The 22289-nt window shown below is 42.8% G+C and overlaps 1 long non-coding RNA gene across 1 annotated transcript in view; it reads right to left on the reverse strand.

Annotated features, from left to right (window-relative positions):
* LOC137331450 (uncharacterized) overlaps positions 1-22194 on the reverse strand; it is a 48591-nt gene extending 26397 nt beyond the window's left edge. The window contains exon 1 of the long non-coding RNA XR_010965479.1: positions 22067-22194. This is a non-coding gene — a long non-coding RNA (uncharacterized lncRNA). The remainder of the gene's footprint in view (positions 1-22066) is intronic.
* Positions 22195-22289: the final 95 nt, after the last annotated feature.

Here is a 22289-nt window from a genome sequence, read left to right on the forward strand (position 1 = left end):
CTGACCCAACAAAAATAAAAGCTAAAAATATCATTTGTAAGCAGCCTCCACCGGTCCCTTTAAGGTTGGGCCGCTCAACACTGGTGCAAATGGGCAAAGTGTCAGTGGCGCATGCTGCACCCATTTGTACCTCCAAATTGCAATCGGGGCTCTATGTACATCATAGGTCTCCATTTAAATATTACAACTGGTCTCCTGCCTGAAATAGATGGGCGCTCCAGCTGCTCCCCTCAGGACTGTACCCAAGATGGCAGCAACCGATGCGCCAGCATAACAAGAGCAGTAAATTACGCATCACCATTTTCAGGTGTCTACCACCCCATTTATGTTATGTGGAGGCACTTATAATCAGGAGATGTCCCCTGCAGTAGCCTGGAAATATCTTGTAACATAAAAGTTTTGACAGCAACAGGAAGATCTGTGCAGTCTTTGATGTGGCCATAGGTCAGCCTGCAGCAGATGGCATAGCTGTGTCACTGCATCTGCAGGGAAGTGGTGGCACTGAAAACAGACATCGTTCGACATACTCAGGTAGGAGTGGCATGGTCTGTACCCCCAGGTCCTAGGAGAGTGTCAGGTGTCCACACAGCACCTGAGGTGCCTTTAGACCTGCCTTCCACGGTTTGGAAGACAATGAGAAGACTGTAAAAGACTTCAGGAAGACATAGATAGATTAGTAGAATGTTACATTGGTGGTAGTAATTTAATTTGGATAAGTGTGCGGTAGTACATTTTAGGGGGAAAAAACATGGAATGTTACACTTAATGGAAAAACAGCGAAGGGTAGGAGTGCTAAAATGCATAATTCCCTGAAACAGCAATATCCATCTCCAAAAGGCGTCCTCTGGAATTTCTCTGGAAGTTTTTAATCTTTAAAACCAGGAAATACATTGAAACTTAGTGGAGATATCAAGTTCATCTGTAACTTGTTAATGTGCTTTTAAACATACATTGTTAATGGGTTCTTCAAAAACAAATGTGTAAATTGTTAATGGCCTCTTTAAACATACACCTATAAAGATTAAAACCATATTGTATTTAATGAATCCTTTGGGATTATTACAGTGTTATATAAAGCACTTCATCCAGAGAAAATCAATGTTTCCTACTTAGTAGGGGGCTATTCATATTATTAAATCTATTTTTCCCCTTCCATTGAGGCCTTCATTTTGAGGCTTCGACTTCACACATAACTGAAAGCTGCTGCCCCCTCCTCCTTGAATCAGCAACAAGGTCCATCAGCTCCACAGCATACATTAAGATTCAAGGTGGACTGGGTTTATATTGAAAGCACCCCTCCATCATCACAATCATGTATCTTTCCAAGCATGCACCTGTTAATGGGTTCTATAAATACATAAACTATGTGACAATAAAGGAATTATTTATAAAAATTAATTCTTGGCTTCCCTAGTGGCTCAGCTATTGTATGCATTGTCTAGGGTGGAACTCATCCATACAAGCCAGGAAGGTGTCATGGTTTGTGCTGAGTCAACTGATTACAGTCAGCAGATGAAGGACTTGCATCTTATCACATCTCTCAGAAAAGTACCACATTGTTTCACATAGAGAATTACATTGTGCAGTTCTGTTGTTATGGGTAAGCGCAGCAGCCATTTTGCAAACAGCAAGGGCTCACAAACACCATTAATACGGTGTTGGTTGAGGGCCAGCTGTTGGTTAGGGCACAGGGAGAATTCTTTGCTCTTCTTCAAATGGTATCTTAATTTTCTGTTTTTATTCCATGTTTCCATTTTATTCTTTTTATTTCAACCAGTTAATTTTTTTGATGGTATTCGTTGAGGGAGGAATGTTGGACAGGACAGTGGAAGAACTGCCTGCTGTTCTTTGAATAGTGCCATGAGATCTTTAACATCCATCTGAACAGGGACTTCAGTTTAACATCTCATCGAAACCATAGCACAATGACAATCCAGCTTTTTCTCTGACTGCACTGAACTGCTACCTCAGCTTATGCAATCAAGTAAGGGTGTGGACGCAAAACCACAACCTCTCACCCAGAGACAAGAATGCTACCAACTGAACCAACTTGTCCATTTGTGAGGACAGAATTGAGTTTGGTTTTAAAGGCCTTCCATCCCCCCGCACCCTCAATGGTCAAAAAGAACTATAAATGTTTACAACACAGAAGGAAGCCATTCAGTCCATCGTGTCCTTGCTGGCTCTTTGTTAGAGTACTGTGAGATGCTTTTCTGCATCAAAGGCATTATATAAATGTGTATTATTGTTGAGTAAATATTTTCAGCAGAGGGGGAACAAATGCAATGGCTCCGATATTTACGGGGAGACGGGGTGGGAGCAGGGGGTGGTCATAGTGGCTGGGAAACCCGAAAGTGCTCACTTAAAATTTTTTTCTCCGTTTCCCGGCCAGCAGCCAGATTGAGAGGCTGGTTGGCTGCTATGCGAAAAGGCCTGCACTGGTAGGTTGCAGCCGTGGAGCGGAGAGGGGGGAGGGAGAGAGGGAGAAATTGTGGAGGCCAGGGGGGAGATCGGAGGAGAAATCGGAAAGGCCGGGGGGCAGATTGGAACAGTCAGGGGGAATATCATTTCATGGGGGCGGGGGTCAGCGGATCACGGGGAGGGAAGCCAATTGGTGCAGGTTAGCTTGGGGGGCCAAGGGAAAACATTCCAGCTCCCCCTGGCCCACAAACAGTCCTGGAAAGGCACTTACCTGCTGGATCCAGCAGTTCTTGCCTACCTCCAGTTGTCAGTTGGGAAACTAGGCCTGCAGGCATTAAATCTAAAAGCCTGCTAAAATTTGAGGCATGCAGTCTCATTAGAATATTTAAATTATGGACCTGCGTCTGGAGAGCAGGTTAGTCACCCACCCCCCAACCCGCCTCTGTTAAAACCAGAAGTGTTGGAGTCGGGTTGGGGTTGGGTTTCCGATTTTTGACATTTTAAACCCCCCCCCCACCCCCCACCGCCTCTCTCCTGCCCGTCTTGGAGGTGTTAAAATTCCCACCAGTGAGTCATCACATTGCTTGTTGATAAATATTGCAAAATATATACCACATGAATGTTCTATAGTTCTTCTTCCCCAGGTGCAAAGGCAGTGTTTATTGTTTTTATTTAAGCAGCAGTGAAAGAATGATTCAATTAAATGTATGATCCAAGCATAGTGGGGTACAGTTTCCACTCGTTTCAGCTAATATCAGCACAATCTGAGCTAAGTAGGTTGCACCAGTGCAAAAGTTGTGGGAATTTTAAACGTGAGTTACACCCAAAAACATTGACGTTCATGCTTTCCGCGATCTTTTACACTGGTTTAAGATTCAATTCGTCAGGATTAGGCCCCGCCCACAAAACTGGTCACGCCTCCAGGTTGACATTGCGAGTTTCCAGTGATTGCGCTGAAGGTTCGGGAAGGCTCTTCAAATTGCGCTCATTTTCTTAGGCTCACAGGCACTACTAGGCACCTTTTAAAAGCTTTTTCATATCAAAAAATATTAATTTACTAAGAAACTGACTAGTGTACACCAATGAAACTAGTAAATGGTTCAGTATAGTTTTTTATGTCATTTTCAGTGATTTAAAATCAGGTTACTCACAGGTGGAGGACTAGACACTCTTATTAAAAAATGCTTATTTTTTCAGATAAATTCATTTTCAGCTGTATTAATAAAACTGCACTAGGTTACCACTCTTAAATACATCAAGGAATACTTTTAATGGAAAGAAAAAAGTAAACAATTACGTTCTATTATGCTGTCCAATTGCTCTGGTTCATGGAAGATTTTCTGTTTGCGATTATAGGAATGAATTTTATCAGAAACTTGAACTGTAACCTAACCAGCACAATTTCAAGCAGATTTTGGGCGCAATTTTCCAATTGTGACCAAAGCAGAAACTCTACCCCACTATTTCTTAACAAACCGGATGCACAATTTATTAAGATTCAACTACACGTGTTTCAACACAGAGAAAATGCCCAGGGTCATATCTGTTGGAAGCAATAAAGTGAACAGTGGCAGCAATGTAACTGGACAGGATTTTCCAGTGTACCCACTACAAATAGAACCCTGCAGACTGTGTAGCCAAATTCACAGGAAAACTGAGCCAAGTCCATAGAAAACATTCACAAAAGCAGTGCACAGGTAAAATGCAGGTAAATCACTAATTAATCCTTTTCTGTTTCAACTTAATGAATCATGTTGTTATTACAATACATAAAAGGAAACTACCAAGAAAAGCAGTGTCGTAGTGACCAAATAAAACTCAGCTATTCATTGAATTATCTATAGTTCTTCATAAATAAAAATGCATGAATTAAAATATGTCAATGTCAATTCAATCACTTTTTAATCATTGTGTTTTATTCAAAGTAAATGTTGATGGATTTGGACGAGTTTTACTATAAACAAACGTTGGTCAAGTTCGAGTACTTCATTGGGGTATCCACTAAAACATGAGTGAACATTTATTTTATTATATAGTCCACTAATCTATGAGAAAGGTCATCTGAGATTCACAACCATTTCATGTTACAATATTGTGACATATGTATTCTAGTAAATGTTCCTTAAAAACAATACAATCCTCAATCCTGTGATGGAAGAATGTTTGTAAAACAGTGAAATATTCCAGTGCTGGGGTGATTATGCGATGGAATAGAAGATACAAGTACAGCGAAGGTGCAAAATGAAGTAATTCAAGAATTATGCATAGGAATTTTTAAAAATAAGCCTGTCCTCTTTTCATGGCACAATCCCATCTACCCATTTTCTTGCCATATCCCTCCTTGCCTTCTCTTTCCAGATATACATCTAATTGTCTTTTGAATCCACTGAAACTCTTTGCTTCAATGGCCTTCCCTGGTACTTATCTCACAACTGTTTTACCCTTTAGGTAACAAAGTTTCACCTGAATTATTTTCTGACTCCTGACTTCCTAATTTTGTAAACTGGTCATTTGTAAACATCACAGTAGTGAACAATATGCACAATCAATTCTAACAATTCCTTTATAATCTTAAAAACTCAAATTAGATCACCTCAAAGTTTCCTTTTTTCACACCTTAAAAACCATAACTTATCCTCATACCTTAAATTACCAATATCTAGAATCATCTTTGTTGCTCAACTCTACATTTACACCTACTGATGATTAGATGATCAGAAACTACATCATGTAGCCCAGGTAAGGTCTGTAAAACACTTTATATAGCAGCAATAAAACAACAACAACAACTTGCATTTATATAGCACCTTTAACATAGTAAAACATCCCAAGGCACTTCACAGAAGCAATTTTCAAACAAAATTTGACACCCAGCCACATAAGGAGATATTAGGACAGGCTTGGTCAAAGTGGTAGGTTTTCAGGAGTGTCTTAAAGGAGGAGATAGAGGTATAGAGGCAGAGAGGTTTATGTTAATTGTATCCATATGATTTATATCAATTAGTGTTAATTGTATTCAGGTGGTGGATATCAATTGGGGACTCTCTTGTATCCATTTATATGAGAGCTTATCTGGGGGGGGGGGGGGGGTGGAGGGAGTAATGTGGATCTCTGTGAATAAAGGCTTGGAAGCAACAGAAGACCAGGTTGTAGTATTCTATCCTTTACCACCTGGCTATCCAATTTTATAACAGTTTAGGGAGGGAATTCCAGAGCATAGGGTCTAGACAGCTGAAGGCATAGGTGCCAATGGTGGAGCAATTAAAATTGGGGATGCGCAAGAGGCAAGAATTAGAGGAGCACAGAGATCCTGTAGGACGTTACAGAGATAGAGAGGGGCAAAGCCATGGAGGGATGTGAAAACAAGAATGAGAGTTTTAAAATCGAGGAACTGAGGTGTTCCCAGACCGGAAGCCAATGTAGGTCAGTGAGCACAGCGGTGATGGGTGAAAGGGACTTGGTGTGAATTAGGATACAGGCAGCAGAATTTTGGATGAGCTCAAGTTTATGGAGGGTGGAAGATGGGAGGCCGGCCAGAAAACCATTGGAATAGTCAAGTCTAGAGGTAACAAAAGCATGGATGAAGGTTTCAGCAACAGATGAGCTGAGGCAGTGACGGAGATGGGCGATGTTATGGAGGTGGAAGTCGGCAGCCTTGGTGATGGAGCGGGTATGTGGTCGGAAGCTCATCTCAGGGTCAAATAGGATGCCAAGGTTGCAAACGGTGTGGTTCAGCCTCAGACAGTGGCCAGGGAGAGGGATGGAGTCGGTGGCTAGGGAACGGAGTTTGTGGAAGGGACCGAAGACAATGACTTCAGTCTTCCCAATATTTAGGAAAACCTCTTGATTTGTACCTTAACTCACTTCCAATGCAACCCAGTATATTTTTTTTATTTTATTCATCCATGGGATATGGGCATCGCTGGCAGGGCCAGCATTTATTGCCCATCCCTAACTGCTCTTGAGAAGGTGGTGGTGAGCTGCCTTCTTGAACCGCTGCAGTCCGTGTGGTGAAAGTTCTCCCACAGTGCTGTTAGATAGGGAGTTCCAGGATTTTGACCCAGTGACGATGAACGAACGGTGATATATTTCCAAGTCAGGGTGGTGTGTGACTTGGAGGGGAACGTGCAGGTGGTGGTGTTCCCATGTGCCTGCTGCCCAGGTCCTTCTAGGTCGTAGAGGTCTTGGGTTGGAAGGTGCTGTCGAAGAAGCCGTGGCGAGTTGCTGCAGTGCATCTTGTAGATAATGCACACTGCAGCCAAGGTGCACCGGTGTTGGAGGGAATGAATGTTTAGGATTGGTGGATGGGGTTCCAATCAAGCGTGCTGCTTTGTCTTGGATGGTGTCGAGCTTCTTGAGCGTTGTTGAAGCTGCACACATCCAGGCAAGTGGAGAGTATTCCATCACACTCCTGACCTGTGCCTTGTAGATGGTGGAAAGGCTCTTTGGAGTCAGACGTTGAGTCACTCGCTGCAGAATATCTAGCCTCACACCTATCCTTGTAGCCACAGTATTTATGTTCCCGGCCCAGTTAAGTTTCTGGTCAATGGTGACCCCCAGGACATTGATGATGGGGGATTCGGCGATGATAATGCCATTGAATATCCAGGGGAGGTGGTTAGACTCTCTCTTGTTGGAAATCTTATTTGCCTATTTTAATTCAGCTGAGCACTGTGTTGATAATTCTGTAGATTTATCCACATCAGGAAATTTCTGTCAGTGTTTCATTACTGTCAGTAAAAAAAAATTAAAAAGGTGGCCCATAATGTTCTTCACGTAAATAGTGAACTTAAAAGTTACTGATATTTATTTACATATTAAGGGGCCTAATGCCTGTTCAGAGGGGTACCTTGAGGATCTGGGCAGCTGCCTATGCCAATATGGCACTGCCCGTACCCCTGGCACTGATCAGGTGCAAGAAGTTGCTCCCCAAAATTAAAATTGGCCCTCATTGCACCCATTTTACACCGTATAGCGGGTGCAACAAGGTCCAATTTCTACCCCATACTATCTCCCCATCACAACATCTGATTATTTCTTGAATGGTTCTAGAGTTTTGCTTCCACTACCCTAACCAGAAGACCATCCCAGGTATTGCGCACTCTGCATACAGTGCTTCCCGATGTCATTCCTGATATTGCTCTTGCATTGACAGTAATTGTTTCGATCCTGTTTTGGTTGTTTAATTTCATAATCTAAATAGGACACTAATTAATCCCAATTTATAATGTTAAATAACCAAAGTCTGTCCAAAAACCCCTTTGGTTGAATAGTCAAAAGGACAGCAACATTACTTCTGACAGTGCGTTGATAAATTAAGAACACCAGGTACAGAAGGAAATGCCGCAACAGTCTCGGCTACTATTGGCAAAGAGAAGCATTCTCACCCAACCAAATAGCAACATTGTTACACAAGAACACAATTTATACCAAATTGTGATCTTACAATAGCGAGAGTACATTGTTATGTATCTGTATAGGAACAATACAGCCATTTTAAGTTTCTCTATTATCTACTATTATTACAGCCAAACACGTTTTTTGCTGTGGTTTTTGGCACAGGTGTACAGAATTCGATTTTCACATGTTTAATCCTCCACCGACAAAAAAATTGTATTTATTCTTTAGGGGTTTTTTTGCTTCAATGAATTTGTTGCATTGTTTTTGGTGTTAATTTTGCTTTGCGACAGAAAAGGCAAAAATCGGCAGGTTATTTTACCGATCTCTATTACAGGCTATCACGAACTTCAGCACAATTACTAAGGAGCCAGTACACGTGTAAGCAGACGAGCGAGTCTCCAAGGAGACAGAGCACGTGTAGGCAGGCGAGCGAGTCTCCAAGGAGACAGTGCACGTGTAGGCAGGCGAGAGTCTCTACAAAAACTGGTATTTGAATATCAGCTTTAAAATATTGTCATTTGGGGAGGTTTTATCGACATTTAATAGTTCAGGCCAAAAACCATATGCAATATATTTAGAGTTCTGTATGAGAGTCAGTTACAATCTGGTGTACTTATTTGCTGTCCAGCTATCAATTTCGGCGTTTGTACAATGGCTGGTCTTTTGGTTCGTAAGCTACATGGGGGGAGAATAGGAAGGGAAGATCGACAGAAATAACACACCAGATTAGGGATCTTTTGCAAGTTTGAGTTTGCATCCATTAAAGCATGCAAATTCACCAATAGGAAAGGGGGGCGGCAGTCATGGGAAAGCACCAGCTGGAAGAAATAAGGTGGGTGTGAAACCATAGATTGGCGTGGGTCACTGTTGGTAGGGTTAATCAAAAATTCAGTAAGTCTTCAACTAGGATGATTTAGGACTGTAAAACCAATGAAATACCATTTTTTTGTAAAACAAGAGTCAGTTTTTGTTTCAGAATGTAGAGCAATCAAGAAGTAACTTCATTATTCCCCAATTTGTCTATTAATAGGTGAAATCCAATTTACACAGTTCAGCTAAATTTATGCAGCAATGGGAATCAGATTTAAATTAATATTATCCCCATTACATTGCACCTTTGGACCTGGAGTGTTCTACAATTTACACATCAGTCCAAAAGCACAGTATAATTCTGTCAGTTCCAACCTTGACTTACTCAACCCAGCAAGATCACCTCATAGAGTTGGGCCACATTGTATCTATTGTGCCAGCTGAATGCCTGCCTTTTTAAAAAAAAGTCTAGGCTGCTTTGACTGCTACTCAATTCCCTTCTGATTTAAAAAAAACTGTTAAAATATGTTATCACCACTCTCACGTAGGTAGGATTTTTATTAGACAACACTTGCTAAGGTCTCTACTTAAATATCTGAGACCACTTCAAGGTAATTTAATTTTTTTTATGAGAAAATAAAAATTTCAAGACAGGAATTATCTGAAAAAAAATCAGAGGCAAGATATTAAGCGGTTTACATCCAAACATTCAGCATAAATAAAATTTGATAGAAAACCTTAGTGATAAGGAATGCATAGAAGCTCTATTAATCAGACATCTTTCAAACTCGCTGCAAATCTCACAGAGTTTATATGCTGCTTTTATAATCCATAACTGCCTTGTTTAAAACAGATACCTGGACTCTTCACCTACTGAACAAATGCCAGAACTCAGAAAATATTGTAGAGATTGTTAGTGGAATAACAGTGAACTAGTACACCTTCAGAGCTCATGGGATTGGGGGCAATATATTAGCATGGACAGAAAGCAGAGAGTAGGAATAAACGGGTCCTTTTCGGGTTAACACGTTGTTAGTAGTGGGGTGCTGCAGCTGCTTGGGCCTCAGCTATTTACAATCTATATTAATGACATAGATGAAGGGACTGAGTGTAATGTATCCAAGTTTGCTAATGATACAAAGCTAGGTGGGAAAGTGAGCTGTGAGGATGCAAAGGGATATCAACAGGTTAGGTGAGTGGGTAAGAAGGTGGCAGATGGAGTATAATGTGGGGAAATGTGAAATTATCCACTTTGGTAGGAAGAATAGAAAAATTGATTATTTTTTAAATGGTGAGAAACTATTAAATGTTGGTGTTCAGAGGGATTTGCATGTTCCAGTACAGCTACAACACTGGCATCTACCCGACAATGTGGAAAATTGCCCAGGTATGTCCTGTCCACAAAAAGCAGGACAAATCCAATCCGGCCAATTACCGCCCCATCAGTCTACTCTCAATCATCAGCAAAGTGATGGAAGGTGTCGTTGACAGTGCTATCAAGCGGCACTTACCAATAACCTGCTCACCGATGCTCAGTTTGGGTTCCGCCAGGACCACTTGGCTCCAGACCTCATTACAGCCTTGGTCCAAACATGGACAAAAGAGCTGAATTCCAGAGGTGAGGTGAGAGTGACTGCCCTTGACATCAAGGCAACATTTGACCGAGTGTGGCACCAAGGAGCCCTAGTAAAATTGAAGTCAATGGGAATCAGGGGGAAAACTCTCCAGTGGCTGGAGTCATACCTAGCACAAAGGAAGATGGTAGTGGTTGTTGGAGGCCAATCATCTCAGCCCCAGGGCATTGCTGCAGGAGTTCCTCAGGGCAGTGTCCTAGGCCCAACCATCTTCAGCTGCTTCATCAATGACCTTCCCTCCATCATAAGGTCAGAAATGGGGATGTTCGCTGATGACTGCACAGTGTTCAGTTCCATTCGCAACCCCTCAGATAATGAAGCAGTCCGAGCCTGCATGCAGCAAGACCTGGACAACATCCAGGCTTGGGCTCATAAGTGGCAAGTAACATTCGCGCCAGATAAGTGCCAGGCAATGACCATCTCCAACAAGAGAGAGTCTAACCACCTCCCCTTGACATTCAACGGCATTACCATCGCCGAATCCCCCACTATCAACATCCTGGGGGTCACCATTGACCAGAAACTTAACTGGACCAGCCATATAAATACTGTGGCTACGAGAGCAGGTCAGAGGCTGGGTATTCTGCGGCGAGTGACTCACCTCCTGACTCCCCAAAGCCTTTCCACCATCTACAAGGCACAAGTCAGGAGTGTGATGGAATACTCTCCACTTGCCTGGATGAGTGCAGCTCCAACAACACTCAAGAAGCTCGACACCATCCAAGATAAAGCAGCCCGCTTGATTGGCACCCCATCCACCACCCTAAACATTCACTCCCTTCACCACCGGCGCACTGTGGCTGCAGTGTGCACCATCCACAGGATGCACTGCAGCAATTCGCCAAGGCTTCTTCGACAGCACCTCCCAAACCCGCGACCTCTACCACCTAGAAGGACAAGAGCAGCAGGCGCATGGGAACAACACCACCTGCACGTTCCCCTCCAAGTCACACACCATCCCGACTTGGAAATATATCGCCGTTCCTTCATTGTCGCTGGGTCAAAATCCTGGAACTCCCTTCCTAACAGCACTGTGGGAGAACCGTCACCACACGGACTGCAGCGGTTCAAGAAGGCGGCTCACCACCACCTTCTCGAGGGCAATTAGGGATGGGCAATAAATGCCGGCCTTGCCAGCGACGCCCACATCCCGTGAACGAATAAAAAAAAAAGGTACAGCAAGCAATTAGGAAGGCAAATGGTATGTTGGCCTTTATTGCAAGGAGGTTGGAGTACAAGAGTAAGGAAGTCTTGCTGCAACTAGAGTCATAGAGTTATACAGCACGGATAGAGGCCCTTCGGCCCATCGTGTCCGCGCCGGCCATCAAGCCCTGTCTAATCTAATCCCATATTCCAGCATTTGGTCCGTAGCCTTGTATGCTATGGCATTTCAAGTGCTCATCCAAATGCTTCTTGAACGTTGTGAGGGTTCCTGCCTCCACAACCCTTTCAGGCAGTGAGTTCCAGACTCCAACCACCCTCTGGGTGAAAAAGTTCTTTCTCAAATCCCCTCTAAACCTCCCGCCTTTTACCTTGAATCTATGTCCCCTTGTTATAGAACCCTCAACGAAGGGAAAAAGCTCCTTAGTATCCATCCTATCTGTGCCCCTCATAATTTTGTACACCTCAATCATGTCCCCCCCTCAGCCTCCTCTGCTCCAAGGAAAACAAACCCAATCTTCCCAGGACTTTGGTGAGACCACACCTGGAGTACTGTGTACAGTTTTGGTCTCCTTACCTAAGGAAGGATATACTTGCCTTAGAGGCAGTGCAACGAAGGTTCACTAGATTGATTCCTGGGATGAGAGGGTTGTCCTATGAGGAAAGATTGAGTAGAATGGGCCTATACTTTTTGGAGTTTAGAAGAATGAGAAGTGATCTCATGGAAATATAAGATTCTAAGAGGACTTGACATGGTAGATGCTGAGAGGATGTTCCCCCTGGCTGGAGAGTCTAGAACTAGGGGACATAGTCTCAGGATAAGGGGTCGGATATTTAGAACTGATGAGGAGGAATTTCTTCACTCAGAGTCGTGAATAGTTGGAATTCTCTACCCAGTATATTCAAGACTGAGAGCGATAGATTTTTGGACTGTAAGGGAATCAAGGGATATGGGGATTGGGTGGGAAAGTGAAGTTGAGGTCGAAGATCAGCCATGATCTTAATGAATGGCAGAGCAGGCTTAAGGGGCTTCATGGCCTACTCCTGCTCCTATTTCTTATATTTCCAACCAATGCAGTATCCACACTGGGAGGATGTGGCTTCATATCCATGATTTTCAAGTTATGATCTGTTGTGCTGCTAGAAGAAAGCAGAGAGGTAACTGTGTACTTCACCACATGAAGATATAAAACAAAATCAAAGGAAAAATCACAGCAAGCTCCCTTGATATAAGAGCACTTTCTACTATATATTTGAGGTGGTGTGCTTGCCTCTGGAGACAGGAAATAAACCGCAATGCCAGTTGCAAAGATAAATTGCTGCCATTGTGCAGGTTGCCATCAGGTCTGACATTTTATTCTCAGCCCACCTGTACAGATATTCAATGCAACTTTAACTGTGCTGGCAAGTAGGGATCTTCCCCTGACATTGGTCCATCACCAGAATGCGAGGGTCACATTTGCTAGGTTTTAGCAACTGCACATGCACAGATCTTATGCATGTAGTTACTCTTATCTTATCTGGTTTCTAAATCTGCCCTGAAGTATAAATGGCTGAAACCAGATCAAAACTGCAGAACTGTTTATACCACAACAGATTCTGTGAGAAAAGTTCAGAATTCAGACCATATCTGACATTTTAAGAACATACCCTCTTAGCCATGAAGCTGTGTATGGCACAAAGAGACCTAAAGGAAGGCCAAATAAAAGAGAGACATAAAAAAAATTATTGAAGTGTTTAGACATTTATTTAAAAATAGGCTCATCTATGGTCTGGATAATTTAGCTGGTTAGCACATTATCACTTCATTTCTGGGATCTGAGTTTCAATACAGCACTAACTGATGGACTGAAAGTCTCTTCTTTCCAGGCTGTAATGCCTGTGTTATATTCAGGGACCAGTACACTACTAGCCACTCCATTCACCCTACATCTGCCAAAATATGAAAAAGTACTGCACGAACTACCTTGGGGTTAGAAGACTAATGGGTGGCATTAGTGTTTTGGGTGAGGATGAGTTTTTAAAAAATTCATTCATGGGATGTGGGCGACGCTGGCAAGGCCAGCATTTATTGCCCATCCCCAATTGTCCTTGAGAAGGTGGTGGTGAGATCCCTTCTTGAACCACTGCAGTCTGTGTGGTGAAGGTTATCCCACAGTGCTGTTAGGTAGGGAGTTCCAGGATTTTGACCCAGCAACAATGAAGGAACAGCAATATATTTCCAAGTCAAGATGGTGTGTGACTTGGAGGAGAATGTGCAGGTGGTGGTGTTCCCATGCACCTGCTGCCCTTGCCCTTCTAGGTGGTAGAGGTCGCGGGTTTGGGAGGTACTGTTGAAGACGCCTTGGCGAGTTGCTGCAGTGCATCTTGTAGATGGTACACACTTAAGCCACGGTGCACCAGTGGTGGAGGGATTGAATGTTTAAGGTGGTGGATAGGGTGCCAACCAAGAGGGCTGCTTTATCCTGAATGGTGTCGAGCTTCTTGAGTGTTGTTGGAGCTGCACTCATCCAGACAAGTGAAGAGTATTCCATCACACTCCTGACTTGTGCCTTATAGATGGTCGAAAGGCTTTGGGGAGTCAGGAGGTGAGTCACTTGCCACAGAATACCCAGCCTCTGACCTGCTCTTGTAGCCACAGTATTCATGTGGCTGGTTCAGTTTAGTTTCTGGTCAATGGTGACCCCCAGGATGTTGATGGTGGGGGATTAGACGATGGTAATGCCATTGAATGTCAAGGCAAGGTGGTTAGACTCTCTCTTGTTGGAGATATGATGTGGAGATGCCGGTGATGGACTGGGGTTGACAATTGTAAACAATTTTACAACACCAAGTTATAGTCCAGCAATTTTATTTTAAATTCACAAGCTTTCGGAGGCTACCTCCTTCCTCAGGTGAACAATGTGGATTTAAAATAAAATTGCTGGACTATAACTTGGTGTTGTAAAATTGTTTACAATTGTTGGAGATAGTCATTGCCTAGCAATTGTTTGGCGCAAATGTTACTTGCCATTTATCAGCCCAAGCCTGGATGTTGTCCAGTTCTTGCTGCATGCGGGCATGGACTGCTTCATTATTTGAGGGGTTGTGAATGGAACTGAACACTGTGCAATCATCAGCGAACATCCCCACTTCTGGCCTTGTGATGAAGCAGCTGAAGATGGTTGAGATTAGGACACTGCCCTGAGGAACTCCTGCAGTGACGTCCTGGGGCTGAGATGATAAGCCTCCAACAACCACTACCATCTTCCTTTCTGCTAGGTGTGACTCCATCCACTGGAGAGTTTTCCCCCTGATTCCCGTTGACTTCAATTTTACTAGGGCTCCTTGATGCCACACTCGGTCAAATGCTTCCTTGGATGTCAAGGACAGTTAATCTCACCTCTGGAATTCAGCTCTTTTGTCCATGTCTGGACGAAGGCTGTAATGAGGTCTGGAGCCGAATGGTCCTGGCATAACCCAAACTGAGCATCAGTGAGCAGGTTATTAATGAGTAAGTGCCACTTGATAGCACCGTTGACGACACCTTCCATCACTTTGCTGATGATTGAGAGCAGACTGATAGGGCGGTAATTGGCCAGATTGGATTTGTCCTGCTTTCTGTGGACAGGACATGCCTGGGCAATTTTCCACATTGTTGGGTAGATGCCAGTGTTGTAGCTGTACTGGAGCAGCTTGGCTAGAGGCGTGGCTAGTTCCGGAGCACAAGTCTTCAGCACTACAGCCGGGATGTTGTTGGGGCCCACAGCCTTTGCTGTATCGAGTGCACTCAGCCGTTTCTTGATGTCACGTGGAGTGAATCGAATTGGCGGAAGACTGGCTTCTGTGATAGTGGGGATCTCGGGATGAGGCCAAGATGGATCATCCAATCAGCACTTCTGGCTGAAGATGGTTTCAAATGCTTCAGCCTTGTCTTTTGCACTCACGTGCTGGGCTCTGCCACCATTGAGGATTGGGATGTTCACGGAGCCTCCTCCTCCCGTTAGTTGTTTAATCGTCCATCACCATTCACGAATGGATGTGGCAGGACTGCAGAGATCTGATCCATTGGTTGTGAGACTGCTTAACTCTGTCTATAGGATGCTGCTTCCACTGTTAGCATGCATGTAGTCCTGTGTTGTAGCTTCACCAGGTTGGCACCTCATTTTTAGGTATGCCTGGTGTTGATCCTGGCATGCTTTTCTACACTCATTGAATCAGGGTTGATCCCCTGGCTTCTTAGTAATGGTAGAGTAAGGGGTATGCCAGGCCATGAGGTTACAGATTATGGTGGAATACAATTCTGCTGCTGCTGATGGCCCACAGCGCCTCATGGATGCCCAGTTTTGAGCTGCTAGATCTGTTCTGAATCGATCCCATTCAGCACAGTGATATTGCCACACAACACATTGGATGGTGTCCTCTGTGTGAAGACAGGACTTCATCTCCACAAGGACTATACGGTGGTCACTCCTACCAATACTGTCATGGACAGGTGCATCTGCGACAGGTAGACTGGTGAGGACGAGGTCAAGTAGGTTTTTCCCTCGTGTTCGTTCTCTCACCACCTGCCGCAGGCCCAGTCTGGCAGCTATGTCCTTCAGAAATCGGTCAGCAGTGGTGCTACCGAGCCACACTTAATGATGGACATTGAAGTCCCCCACCCAGAGTACATTCTGTGCCCTTGCTACCCTCAGTGCTTCCTCCAAGTGGTGCTCAACATAGAGGAGTACTGATTCATCAGCTGAGGGAGGGCGGTAGGTGGGAACCAGCAGGAGGTTTCCTTGTCCATCCTAGCTTATATGTTACAATGTTTAAAAAAAATACTGGGAAAAATCAGAATAGTTGAGGTACAGAGATCATTTAAAGATGCTCAAGAGGCAATGGGAAGAGAACCAGGAGAGTTAGGGCAGACCAAGAAACATATGAAAGACTCCATAAATATGGACAGCGGATGGAGGACATTAAGGAAGATACAGAATCGGGACAGCTAGTGTGGGAAGGAGTTTGTTTTTTAAACATATATTCTATTCTCATCATTCCTCCAGAAACTTTAACTATGGATTCAAAGGTATTTGGTATGTTTTTGGTTTGAGACATTCAGTGCAACAATCCACATACTTTTTTTAAATGTAGATTCCACAGTAATATAATTGATATGCTAAAACATTTACTATGAGATTCTATAAAATTTATATAATGAGACAATATGTTTAGTAAAATTCTTCATCCAACAAGCTGTGTCTGCTAACTGAACAGATGGATAGTTAACAAAACCGGGAGATACTAGATGATGTTCCACCTTGACTGTAGCTGTCAGCTTTCTTGTCCCAGGGATGCTCCAACTAAGCATCTAACTACCCCTCTATTTATGGCCTGAAACTACAGACTACATAACTCTTTGACACATCTGCCAATCACATCACTACACAGCTGTACCATGAGAATGTTACAAAACAAACAATCTTACAATGCATTCCTTTCACAGATGTGGCCATGTAGATTTGTTTTTGCAGCTAACAATTCTGCAGTATATCCTTTTCTCACGACTAAATGGTAGGCTTCAGGAACTAATTGAAACTATAAACTCCTAAATTAATAGCTAAATCATGAGGTTTGCACAAAACATTTCCTCTTGTGAAGAGCTGTCATAAAGATGTCACTCATCTCCTGTTGATGCTGCAAGAATTGATAGACTGAGAGCAGCCGTACAGTCTCACAGCACTTACGGTCTAGATGTTTCCAACGCCATGTATATCAGTGGATTGTTAACACAAAAAGGATCATTAAACTGCTGGCACTATAAGGTTAGCCATAATTCAAAAGTTTCTGTGGTTTACATGATATTTTTAATTCAGAATCTAATAGCCTCTATTGTAGACAGGCATGTATATACTACAAAAGCAACATACTTCAGATGTTGGAAATCTGAAGTGAAAATACATAATGCTGCAAACACTCAGCAGATCAGGCAGCATCTGTGAAGAAAGAAATAGAGTTAACGTTTCCAGTTGATGACTTTATCAGAACCGGCAGATGTTAGAGATCAATAGCAAGTGCAGAGCCAGGGAAAAGGGAGCAGGGAGAGAACAAAAGGGAAAGGTCTGTGATAGGGTGGAGGGCAGGAGTGATTAAATGACAAAAGTGATGATGGTGCAAGGCAAAATAAGGTGATAATCCAACAAGTATAGAGACAAAAGATGGGTCCAGAGGAGGTGTAAATGCTTACAGCAGAATAGCAGAGGGGGAGGGAAGCACAGAAAATCTGGCAAAACGAAGGCTCCCATGGCGCAGGAATGTGGCAGAAGAAAGGCAGATAGACCCCAGGGGTGCAGACCACCCCATCAGCCATTTACCCAACCCCAAATACCAGCCCACACCTCCTCCACTTCCACTGGCTCTGGTGCAGCCATCCTCCATTACCAGCAACAGAGAGAAAATGGGAGCAGTAGTAAAAGTCTAAAGTTGTTAAACTCAATGTTAAGGCCGGATGGCCGTTAAGTGCCTAGTAGAAAAATTAGGTGCTGTTCTTCGAGTTTGCGATGGTCTTCACTGGAACAGTGTAGGAGGCAAAGGACAGAGTGGGAGTGGGAAGGAGAATTAAAGAGGTAAGCGACCGGAAACTCAGGGTCACGCTTGCGGACTGAATGGAGCTGTTCAGCAAAGCGATCACCCAATCTGCATTTGATCTCCCCAATGTAGAGGAGACTGCATCGTCAGCAGCGAATACTAGGTTGGAAGAAGTACAAGTAAATCACTGTTTCACCCAGAAGGAGTGTTTGGGATCCTGGATGTTGGGAAGGGAGGAGGAGAAAGGGCAGGTGTATTAACAATTTTCTGATTCATAGAAACATAAAATGGTTACAGCACAGGAGGAGGCCATTGGGCCCATCGAACCCGTGCCAGCTCTTTGTAAGTCCAATCCAGTTAGTCCCATTCTCCCGCTCTTTCCCTGTAGCCCTGCAAATTTTTTCCCTTCAAGTATTTATCCAATTCCTTTTTGAAAGCCACGATTGAATCTGCTTCCACCACCCTTTCAGGCAGCATATTCCAGATCATAACTACTTGCGGTGTAAAAAACTTTTTCCTCATGTCACCTTTGATTCTTTTGCCAATCACCTTAAATCTGTGTCTTCTGGTTCTCAACCCTTCTGCCAATGGGAACAGTTTCTCTTTATTTACTTTATCTAAGCCCTTCATGATTTTGAACACTTCTATCAAATCTCCTCTCAAACTTCTCTACTCTAAGGGGAACAACCTCAGCTTCTCCAGTCTATCCACGTAACTGAAGTCCCTCATCCCTGGAACCATTCTAGTAAATCTTTTCTGCATCCTCTCCAAGGCCTTCACATCGTTCCTAAAGTGTGGTGCCCAGAATTGGACACAATACTCCATTTGTAGCCGAACCAGTGTTTTATAAAGGTTCAACATAACTTCCTTGCTTTTGTACTCTATGCCTCTATTTATAAAGCCCAGGATCCCATATGCTTTTTTAACCGCTTTCTCAACCTGTCCCAGCACCTTCAAAGATTTGTGCGCACATACCCCCGGTCTCTCTGTTCCTGCACCCCCTTTAGAATTGTACTATTTAGTTCATATTGCATCTCCTCGTTCTTCCTGCCAAAATGCATCACTTTGCACTTCTCTGCATTAAATTTCATCTGCCATATGTCCACCCATTCCACCAGCTGGTCTATGTCCTCTTGAAGTCTATTACTATCCTCCTCACTGTTTACTACACTTCCAAGTTTTGTGTCATCTGCAAATTTTGAAATTGTGCCCCGTACACCCAAGTCCAAGTCATTAATGTATATCAAAAAAAAGCAGTGGTCCTAGTACCGACCCCAGGAGAATACCACTTTATAGTTCTAATGAAAGGTCTTCGACCTGAAATATTAACTCTGTTTCTTTCTCCCCAGATGCTGACTGACTTGCTGAGCTTCTCCAGCATTTTCTGTTTTTATACCACTGTGTACCTTCTGCCGGACCAAAAAAACATCCGTTCACCACTACTCTCTGTTTCCTGTCACTTAGCCAATTTTGTATCCATGCTGCCACTGCCCCTTTTATTCCATGGGCTTCAATTTTGCTGACAAGCCTATTATGTGGCACTTTATCAAATGCCCCTTTTGAAAGTCCACATACACATCAACCACATTGCCCTCATCAACCCTTTCTGTTACCTCATCAAAAAACTCAAATCAAGTTAGTTAAACATGATTTGCCTTTAACAAATTTGTGTTGGCTTTCCTTTATTAATCCATACTTGTTCAAGTGACTATTAATTTTGTCCCGGGCTATCGTTTCTGAAAGCTTCCCCACCACCGAGGTTAAACTGACTGGCCTGTAGTTGCCGGGATTCACGTCTTCAAAGTCAGCATTGCAATATGAATAGGCAGCCTTACAAGATCACGCCAATCCCTTCTACAGAGGAAAAGCACTGGGAGAAAAAACAGCTTTTGCTACTAGCAGTTCCCATCTGCACCTATATTTTATTCTCGTGGAGGGCAGGCTTATTTTTAATACCAAGTTAGCTTATTTTTAATACTGATTGCTTGTAGGCTTCCTCTCCACCTGAACTGCATGCAGTTGACCCACTGTTGCCAAATCCACCCCACAGTAACCATGCAGTCAACCATATGTGAGCTTGTCAACGTTTCTAGGACTGAGGTTGTCAAAACGAACTCAGAACCAATCAAATGGATGCCAAGATTAGAATTTGTCAGAATCAATCAGATGTTATTTTTTCCAACTGTTGGTTGCACATGAACCGACTGTGTTTGTCCCCAAATGATGTGGAGATGCCAGTGATGGACTGGGGTTAACAATTGTAAACAATTTTACAACACCAAGTTATAGTCCAACGATTTTATTTTTAATCCCACAAGCCCCCGAAAGCTTGTGGGATTAAAAATAAAATCGTTGGACTATAACTTGGTGTTGTAAAATTGTTTACAATTTGTCCCCAAAGTTAGATATTGCAAATAAGCTGCTAATAATGCAGCTTTAAAAACTTTTCATTTTCTGCAAAAGAACTTTCTAGGGCATACTAATCCATCGTCTAATGTGAAGGTTATCTTTTTCAGGATAAGTTGCAGCCAAGTTTTTTGAGCTAAGAAAGATGCTTTCAGATGTGAATGCTTTATCTGAGCATTCCTGTCTCTACACTTGTGGAATTGCCAATATTTGGAAGTAAAATAGGGAGTGGTGTTCATTTTTAATTAATTTTTTAAAAATCCATTGTGATTCACATATTCAGGATTTTCCATTGGTTTGTTGATCACAGCACCCAGTTATGTTCTATAACTTTGAAATATGTTTTCAGTTTGTTTACATGCACACCATGGAAGTCCCTTTGTTACAGTGGCAAACCTGAGAGTGGCTCCACTATCTATGTTTGAGCTGTCAAATCCACAGGGAAATGTGGGGACTCTCTCATTTCTCCCCCTACAAGATTGCAAGTCAAGTGGACCAGAGAGAACCAACAGGTGCCTGTTTCTGCAAACCACATCTTAGTTTTATTTTAATGACTGTAGATTATGAGAAAATAAAATATTCCCACAAGTTGGAGGACTGTAAACTAGACATTACTGTTAGCAATAGTAAATGAATGTTTAACACATTGTTTCACATTCCTGTGTCCATTATTTTAGTGGAGGGCTTCAATTCATTTATTTTACCATGTAGTTGTATTCAAGTAGTATCAACTTTTATTTTCATACTTCCAGGAGAATTTATTTTTGGCTTGAAAGGCACAATTACAATGAGCTCCACAGTGCACCAAATAAAATGTCAGAAATTATTTTCTTGGTGAGGGGGTGGTAATTGTCCTGGAAAATAAATCTTATGCCTTCAACACTCATTACGTTCCTTCAGTAACTTCTAAATTTATTATTGTGCATTGTTGTGTACTTTAAGCTTCTCCCACAATGGAAGGAATGGAATGTTTGCCAAATCTGCAGTTTGACTTATATCAAACCCATATTGCACTGCACATTGTATTTTTTGACTTAAAAGGCATATGTCTTAAAAGCCTTAAAAGGCTTTTTGAATTGGGGTTCTAGGTGATGGCTTGCTAAGTTGGTATTTTATGAATAACTGGTTGAATTCAACACAACAGGAAGCTGTCTACATCAGTTCTACTGGACCAGATGCTCATATTCATTATTACCTATGGTCTCCATTTCAGGTCTGCTTGGGATATGTACCAACCATCCAGCATTCACTAGGGCATTGTTGAAGCTACAGGTATTTACAACATATCACGATACAACTAGGGATGGGGAGGAGACGGAAGTGTATTACAACTACCAATGAAGCCTGAGAAATAATTTCAACCATCCTAGCGTAAATAAGTTGCTATTTGGCAAAAAGAAGTGGTTCTAAAAAAAAAATCACTAACATTATCAAAGTAGTCAAGAGTCACTCAATCACAGCTTCAGTAAGCACAACCTCCTGCTCCTCCCCCAGCTGAGAGCCATTTTACTTTAGCAATTCAAGGACGCTTCAGATGAACGGGATACTCATATTACAGTAATATCAATATTCACTGTCGCATAACACCTCAACTGTGCACAAATCGGTAAAATATACACACAACAGTGGATTTTTATGTTTCCTCCTTCAGCAAGAACAGTCAGTAGCTATTTTGAACAGCTCACCGTTTATTTCAAACTCACGTCAGCCATTTTAAAAAAGCGCCTACATCAGTCAGCCTTTAACAGCCGTTTGAGTTAACACAGAGCTGCTGATTTGCCGGTTAGAATCTGTTATCAACTCTGATTGGCTAATCCTTCTTACAAAAGCTCTAATTGGATTGGTTCGTAGCTGAAGGCAGCGATTGGTCACAGGAAACGGTCGAACGATACACTGGCGCGTGATTGG

The sequence above is a fragment of the Heptranchias perlo genome, chromosome 13 (assembly GCF_035084215.1).
Source record: "Heptranchias perlo isolate sHepPer1 chromosome 13, sHepPer1.hap1, whole genome shotgun sequence".
Lineage (NCBI taxonomy): Eukaryota > Metazoa > Chordata > Chondrichthyes > Hexanchiformes > Hexanchidae > Heptranchias > Heptranchias perlo.